Source organism: Protopterus annectens, chromosome 5.part0 (assembly GCF_019279795.1).
Source record: "Protopterus annectens isolate FY-2018-M chromosome 5.part0, PAN1.0, whole genome shotgun sequence".
NCBI classification, from domain to species: Eukaryota; Metazoa; Chordata; order Ceratodontiformes; family Protopteridae; genus Protopterus; species Protopterus annectens.
This window is the reverse complement of record NC_056735.1, coordinates 632,035,273-632,044,423: the sequence shown is the minus strand read 5'-3', so window position 1 is coordinate 632,044,423 and position 9,151 is coordinate 632,035,273. Positions and strand designations below refer to the sequence as shown.

General features: G+C 42.7%; 1 protein-coding gene across 5 annotated transcripts in view; it reads left to right on the top strand.

Annotated features, from left to right (window-relative positions):
- ASMTL (acetylserotonin O-methyltransferase like) overlaps positions 1-9,151 on the top strand; it is a 1,454,724-nt gene that overhangs the window by 645,499 nt on the left and 800,074 nt on the right. The window lies entirely within an intron of this gene.

The window sequence follows — 9,151 nt, the reverse complement described above, 5'->3', positions numbered from 1 at the left end:
GGAAACACCTTGATGGGGAGGGGTGTTGGGAAATCGGAAACCCATGAGCCCCCTAGTGGAAACAGTGGGACTGAGGTCCCCGCCCATAGGCAGTCACCACTGCACCCTCACAGCCCCGAAGATGGCTGTGCTGGGGGCTGAGTTGGAGAGCCAGGCTGACCCTCTAGTTGCAACACGTTGCCCTTGAGCTGGCGTAGCACATCTCCATCCTATTAAGTGGTTCCACCTGAAGGTGGTGCAGGACCAATGAACAAGGAGGTCCCGGGTTGGGCCCCAGACGTGCTGGTGCTCGGTGCCACGGCCAGTTGAGGTGGAACAGGTGGGTCCGCTGGGACCTGCATTCCCATACTTGCTATGGTGTTTATGTTTTATCAACCTGTGTGGGTTAGTAATAGTCAACACATTCCAGGATTAGGTATAACAGCATGCATAGATATTCCCATTAACCCAGACACCAGATAGGGAACAGTTGCATAGCAAATAGAACACATGCATATGTGGGACCACAGTGGTAATTACAACAGCAGGCAGGTACATTGATGGCACCATGCCACCAATGTAGGAGTATTTCAACATAGCACATGCATAGAAACAGATTTAAATAGTTATCAAACAATAGGACATATGTCACAACATTACAGTTAAGTCAGCACATACCAATTGAGTTGATTATTTAGTTTACTGTTGCAGATATGGTGGGGGGGGAGATGTCAGTTAACAACTAGTATATTCCTGTAGTTCGCATTACGTTTCTAGTTAGCGCTGTTATCTGTACCTTACAAGTATTAGTACACTACCCTATTGCCTTACTTTGGACATTGGTATGGCTGTTGACAACTGTGTACATGAACTGGTTTTACCTGCAGTATACACCTCTTAGCTGGTATACCTGGAGGAATTGTTTGTTAACACTAACTAACTGTTTCTACACATACTCCCAGATTCCAGATTGATGTTATGCACATACCTGTCCATGTCTTTTTGCACAGACTCTGGGCATGCCTTGACCACATGCAGCTGAACCGGGACATATTTTGACTGTTGCCCTCCTTAATCCTTTAGTGAATTACAACACTCTTATACAGAATTTCTTAGACAGTTATATTATGTAGCACAGTGTGGGTGACAGTGATGAGTGATACCTTATTATTCAGAGCAACTGCAATACACATAATGCCATACAGTGCCACACAGGGTATCAACCTTTTATTTCTAGGCACAGTGTTCGTATCTGACAGACTTGTGGGAGCAATATTTGCTAGCACTACCTGAATGTTGCCACACAAATTACCAGATTCCACATTAGTATTATGCCCATACATTTCACTCTGTTACTATATACACACACTGGTCATAGCTTGACAACATGGGGTGTAGATGGTACATACCTGGCTTATTACTCTCATAACATTTTGGGGAGTTGCTAGAGTGACAGGTTTGTTCTCACAGATGTTTGACAATCAGTTGTATTTCTTGTTTGCTGCCTAAACATCTGGGATCATCCCACTGATTTCCCAGGAGGACAGGGTGACAGGCAGCAGATATGGGCCAATATACTGGACATTCTGGACATATCTGTACAGTTGTGGGGTATGATTCTGTATGCAGCCTACTACCACTCCCAGGATTCGAACTATGGCTGTGTGTGCTAAAAATACAACAGTTCACGTCTCAGTTGAGTGTACTATTTGGAATTTGTTGTCTGTCTTTCTGTCTATGTCTCTCTCAGTTGTACTGTATGACCTCTTGGGATTACACCAGTCATATACAGACGTTCCTACACATTTTGTTTATGTTGCACAGTGTGGGTAACCGTGCTTAATACAACAGTACTGTTAAGTGATTGCAAATCTACATTACCATCTGAAACCAGAGTAAATACATGCAGTCCAGCAATTAGACCTTTATTGTCAAGCTATTATGCTTTTATTTACATACAGCCTATATGAGACTCTTCCTGCCATATTCTCTGGTGTATGCAATACATACCTTAAACAATACAGGTTTTATACAGGCAACTAACTTACTACTACTATTAGATTTATTTTCTATGACAGTACATACAAGAGTATTATTAACCTGCCTCGCGTCGCAACCACTCCAAGCGACCTCCATGGGCCTCCTGGTTCGTAGCCTGCTCACTTGCCGCTGTGAAGGACAAAAGAGGAATATGTAGCCATACCTATCCATAATATACATGAGCTGGCAATTATTAAACAGGTAGTGGACTGATACTTACACATGGCTGGGACCTTCCCTGTCCTCCTAGCCTCTTGTTTCCACTGATCCAAGAAATCCCCCTTTCGCCGCTTCAGGTTGGCATAGGGCTGATTTCCCACACTTTGCCGTGATTGGACAGTTTTGAAAAGGCTAAGCTATGGGCAAACCTGCTTACTTAAGGTTGGCATTCCTTGAAGGGGTATATCAGTGGGCAGACTGAGTTAGCTGGTCTACACATTGCTTACACCTACTAAGCTGGGCTCTGCAATGCTTAGCATTTTTTAATATTTAAGTTGTATTATATTTGCTTTTTAGCATTGATTTATTATTCATTACATGTTATGTATGTGTTTGGTATCCATGATTCATGACTCGTACACTGTATGGGGTCCTTGTGTTTATTAGGAGATTTCACCACTTTATTACAATGACAATTCATGCGTCAGGGCTGACAACTCGGCATGTAAAAATCTACTGCCAAACATTAGCAGACCAGAGTCCCGCTGTGGCGACCCCTAACCAGGAAAAGCCGAAAGACACAACAACATTACAATGACACCTCACATCTGGGATTAAAGCAGTACTCCAGTTCACATATTTATGTTATGTAGTAGGTTATACAACGTAAAACTGTATATAGATTCCTTTCACATGTTCAGTTTGAAGTCCCTATAGTGAGGATCTGTTTGATGATACCTCAAGTCTTATGTACTGCTGTGATGGCTTTAGTGGTCAACTACTGTGGCTATAGTATACAGGGTCCTGGATTCAGGACCTGCAAAGGCTGTTTATTTTGTTTCTGGTCAGAACAGCGGCTGATGCATACATAGTGATTAAGGCACTTTTAAGCAATTGTAAGCGGGTTTGCGCAAAGGTAAGCAATGTTAACCTCCGGTTAAATATGCTTACAGAGAGTTCGCTTCAGTATTGCTTAACCTGTGCATTGCTTACCCTCGCTTAGTACTGCTTACATATGCTTACTCCCGCTTACTACTGCTTAATAGTGCTTACTAGTGCTTATTCCCGCTTACCACCACACAGATTTAGACAGTAATGTATACTGGTTCTTGGGAAGGTGGTGGATTTGGAAACTGTATGGAGTTAACATTCATTACACATTTTACCTAGCGTTTGTATCCCTGATTCCTGTGTACATATACTGTATGGGGCACTTGTGATTATCTGTGGACTTTGCAACATTATGACAATGACACCTCACATCTGCATTTAATGCAGTACTCCAATTCACAAATATATGTTATTTAGTAGGTTATGCAACCAAAATTATTGGTCATAAAGTGATTTTGCATGGAAAATGGAATGTACGAGAGTGGGACTTGAAGTGGGAATGACTGCTCGTAACGCGAATGCTCTGCCCACTACATTGTTGCTGTACTGCTTCATCTGCATATATCTTGCTTTTTATCCCCTTGTGCCATTTAAGCTGCATTAACCATAGCTAAGTGATGGGCAAACCTGTGCACCTACGGTTAAATTTAATCTGGTTCATAAAAAAACAGATCTTTAGATTTGATGTTTTAACTATTGCTCTTGTAAACGTGGGGGGATGTTGCTGGGGGTATGCAAACACCTATGAGCAGTCTCGCTCATTCTTTTATTAGTACTCTGCTGTTCTTCATTTCAGGGACGTGTGTATATTCTGAGAGCTCTGCTCTCAGACACACCCCCTGCATTTGTACACTCTCCATGTAAGTTTAGGAGCTCAGGCAGCACGCCTTCATTAATATGCATGGCATGCTGCTGTCATGCTCCTAAACGGCCGCTTTCGTGCAGGACTAAGCTAGTCCAGCACAGAAGGATAGTGAATCCGGGAGCAAGTATTTCGGCTGCATGGTTCTGAATGCTTATTTAAACCAAGCTTCACTGAAACAGGCAACCAGCCAGTACTGTGCTATCTCCCTCTGAGACTTACAACTAAAGATAAGACCATTATTGCTTGTATTTCTGCACTTACTAACTATTATCACTGTTTTGCCTGATTTATTTCTGCATTTTTACTGTAAGTTTTGCCTGTTTTCACCCTCTGCATTTAACTTGTGTTCTGGGCAATTGCACTGTGTAGCATAGACTAGCCACACATTCTGTTGTGTCTAGATCTGCTTGTATTTGAATTTAGCACTAATCCCCAGCAAACTTTTTCTGGAGAGGGCCCTCTGCACCCTTGTGGCAGTAAGTGTGTGGCTAGAGATCCGTCTGTTGAAGCTTATTGGTCTAGCGCTATGTTCTGAGCTTTTGATTGGGTATTTTGCTGACCAGTAAGGTTTTTTGCTGACTAGTAAGGTTTTTTTCTTTTATTTTAAAAGTGCCTTGTTTGCGAGAAATGCACAGCCATGCACTATTGCATACTAACGAGCAGTTGGGATTATTGTTGGCGGCTATAGGAGAATTAAATTTTCCTTTAGTCGTGGTCTGTTCTCCAGTGGGACAGTTTGATTGTTGTGCTTCCCTATTGGTCTGCAGAACAGTACAGCCTCTGAACTACCCTGTCTAGTTCTTCTCATCTATACTAGTAGACTACCCTCTCACAGAATCCCCAACTGGTCATTTCTGGCCAATCCCTGTTACTGACCACACCTTTTACCTTGCACTATGGAAGGACAATATCCCACCATTTCTCCTACCTACCTGGTCAAATTAGGCATCCTGAGGCAATGTAGCATTTGCCTCATGTACACTGACAGCATACTTCTTTTACTATACTCCAGCTCCGTATGCAAGAGTTTCATATATGTATATAAAAAAACAGAATCAACGCTCCCTCACTCACCAGTCGATATACCTGACCCTAAGCAGGTTGTCAGCACTCATATCTCACTACCCTCACCTACAGCACAACAAGCACATAACCCCACATATGTGGGGTCCTCTCTAAAAACCTACCCATAGCTCAGAGACCTCCCAAACACACACATAGTTCACTTGCAGATAAACAGAGTATACATGAAAACACATATGCCAGTGTCTCACAAAGCCATTAAGGTGCAACACAAAACCAGATATACTAGTCATAGGTGATTCTGTTGTGAGATACACTGGTGTACCACTCAGCAGGCTGGATAAAGAGAAGGTCATAGTTAGCCATCTGTTAAGTGCCAGGATCTGGAACATCACACATGTACTCAAGTCTCTCAGAAGCAAGTACTGTTATGACTCTGTCATAGTACATGTTGGTGTGAACGACTTGAGACCTACCTCTCTGGACTGTAATGAGGAGAGGCATGACGGAGCTTTCTGATTGTGTCCTAGGCAAGTATGTCCCTAGCCTTAAGCAACATACTACCTTCACCTAGGATGATGCTGCAATACAAGCAAAGATATCTGACTTCAATAATTGGCTTAGTTTCTGGTGTCATTCTAAGGGGATCCAGTTCCTGTCAGCCTGGAATGATATGATTGATAAACCGCGATGCTTTGCCTGTCACCACTAGCATTTCGTCTTCTGGCAAAGCCTCTTGCATACCCCCAGTGCCTTTTTTAGGCAATGCCATAAGTACAAAATTTCTAACATAAATTATTCAGGGTCATGCTGATAAACACTAGGAGTCTAAACCTAAAACTGCACTCATGGCAAGCTGCCCTCACCTTGAAAGATGCTGACATCTATGCTGTCCCAGAAACCTGGTTCAAAGCTGCAGAAAGTACCCCAGGCATACTGGGTTACAGCACCTTCCACTTGCTCAGACCATCAAATGAGAGCTGGAAATCCAAAGGAGGAGGAGTATCAGATTTTTAGACAAATACTCCTCCAGATTGGTAGTAAATGAGTCCCTCGAACTACTCCAGGTACAACTCTCTGTAGGTAAAACTCCTCTCCAAAATATTGCCAGTTATAGGACCCCCTCCATGAACCAGGGCACTCACAATGCCTACCTGGACTTTCTGTAGTCCCTCAGTATACCACTAAATACCCTGGTTTTGGGAGACTTCAACTACACATCAATAAATTGTTCTAACTACACCTGTACCAACGCATTCACCCAGAAGGTCTTGAATTTTCTAAACTTTAATGCCCTGGACTAGTTGGTGGACACCCCCACTAAGGGTTCAAACATTCTGGATCTAGTACTTATGAACATGAGTGATCATTGCACCACCCCTAGTGTACAGTCATCTCTAGTGAAATCTGATCATACGTCAGTCATACTAGAAGTAACAATAGAGTCTGACCCTCTGCCAGCTGAAACTAGACTAAAAATGTCTCCAAAGCAAACTATAATCTCTTACAAGATGATATTACTAGTTTTATAGCCCCTACCCCTACTAATGACAAGGATATCTATGCCAAGGTTTATACCAAAGCCTTATGTAAACACCTTCAGAACTGCATCAACTCAGCTGTACCTGACAGGATAAAAGTAAATTCCTTGCGTAAGAACAGACCTGCATGGTGGACGTCTGCCATAAACAGGCTATATAACAGGAGAAAGAAACTGCTTTCTAAAAGCAGTAATATATGGTCCTCAAACTCAAAGTACTCCCTCCTCAGCCTAAATAAACAAGTAAGACACCTAGTGAAAAATCCAAAGATGACTATGAATCTAAATTGGCCACCCTAGCCAAGGGTAAACTATAAGGCATTCTTTGGATACGTCTGCATCCTCAAAGGAAAATGCCAGATTTGCACATAACTTCTAAATGGCACAACATATACTGAATCTGCTGGCAGATGAGTTTCAGTAAGAACTTTTTCCCCTGTCTCCGCCCAGTATACCACAAGACATCCCTATTCCATGCCCCCCTCCAGAAATCACTAAGGAACAGGACCTTAATGCCCTTTCCAAGGCTAAAAATACGGCCTTTATGGGACCGGACAACATCCTTGGCTGCATCCTGAATTGCTTGAAGCAAGAGTTATCTGTACTTCTGAGTACCCTCTTTAACCACAGTCTAAGCACTGGGTATGTTCCTGCAGATTGGAAAACTACCACTGTTATCCCCTTACACATGGAGGTTCCTCTGCTTACCCTGGGAATTACAGACCCATAAGTCTGACCAGCGTCATATGTAAGCCCATGGAGAGGATCATCATGGATCTTGACAAGGATATAGGAGATTTCCAAACACTAGACTCACCCGGTTTGGTTTCATCAAAGGGAGATTGTGCCTACTAAACTTGGTGTACTTCTTCGTAACAGTCAACAAATCTCTGGATGAAGGCAAAACTGTGCATGTTGCCTGTTTATACCTAGCGAAGGCCTTCACCACCATTCCCCACTCAGGCATCATTGATAAACTTGCCCAGCTGAATGTAAACCAGATATAGTCAGGTAGGTTGCAAACTGGCTCACCAGTAGAATGCACACAGTTAAAATAGAGGACTGTTCATCCACCTTCATACCAGTAACCAGTGGAGTACCACAGGGCTTAGTGCTGGGGCCCCTGTTGTTTGGAATTCACTTTTCAGAAGTGCAGGCACAAAAAAAAACGGTATGTGGCTAACAGCGTTTACAGATGACTGCAAACTGGGTGCAATCATTGAATCCCCTAGTGATATTGACACCCTCCACTAAGGTCTTATTCAAACCGATTAGTGCCAAAGTCACAGCTCAAGTTAAACACTAAAAAGTGCATCATCATCCCATTCGACAAGAGAGGGGTCCCTGCAAAGTACCATATTAACAACACCACCTTAAGTAACCAATCCATGGTAAGAGATCTGGGCACACTGGTTGACAGCAACCTCTACTTTGGCTATCATGTTTCTACAGAGGTAAGGAAAGCCTTCTACATTTCCTATCTCATCAATAAGGGCATTGCCTCCAGTAAAAAAGAGGTTATAACCCCCTGTAATCCTCCCTTATAAGACTAATTATATATAGAGTACAATGCACCCTTTGGTATGTACGTTGCGAGGCACCTCCAACAATTGGAAAGACCTCAGAAGTACCTTACAAAGAAAATTGAGGTGTCCAACACCTGTCCGTATACTGATAGATTAAAATCCCTATCACTATATTCTGTGTCGTACAGACTACTCAGGGGTGGCCTCTGCCTAGCCTATAGGGCAGCTACAGATCTTGCCCTGATGGAAATGCTACATGTTAGCAAGACAAATGGTACGCACTGCACCAGCTCTAGCAACCTCAACATGAGAAGCAGTATTAACAGGACCTGCTGGAGAGACGGGTTCATCTCCCAGAGGCTGCCCTACTCTGAAATAAGCTTCCAGTCGTAGTAAAACAGAGCCCCTCACGGATCCTTTTTTCCTGGACAGGGGCAGCAGGTGTTGAATCAGGTCTACTAATAGCACCATTAAAAGAGGGAAATAAAATTTGGCTAGGCTTATAAGGGCCTCAGGGCCATTAACCTAGTATCTCCTATGTTCCTGTGCCAATGACCTTTCACTTTTTAATGTTTAAGTCTTCATGCCTACATTCAGACCTATAAAGGCAAACCCCACTATTGTGGACATGCATGTTTCAGCCTTTTTTATTACCTCATCAGCACAGCATAAGTAGATAGTTGGTTTTACTTCAGAAACACAGGGTCTTTAAACCCAGCTGATACCCATAAACATTAAGGAGCCTGCAAAATATCCCAACTACCATCAAAACCAAAGGGTAAAAGTGTCACACAGACAAGCCCAGTAAAAATTACAAGAAAAACTGAATGGTTTGTTTGTGTGACCTTTTTACCATTTGGTTTAATCTATAGATATAGCTATATGGATATATGTATAACTATACCCACACATGTAATGTGTATGTAGAGAGATAAATGCATAAATAATATAAAAACGTCCCTTCATGCTGCTTCTTACCTGCATTTGAATGTTGCGTGTTAGGAGAGCTGGCCATCAGCCACTTCATCCTGTTACTTACAGAATATCTCTTCCAATGATCTGAGCTCATTCCAGAACTTTGGTAATCAGCTGCACAAGTGGACTCCTTGCCTCTGTCCTCTGTGTCCT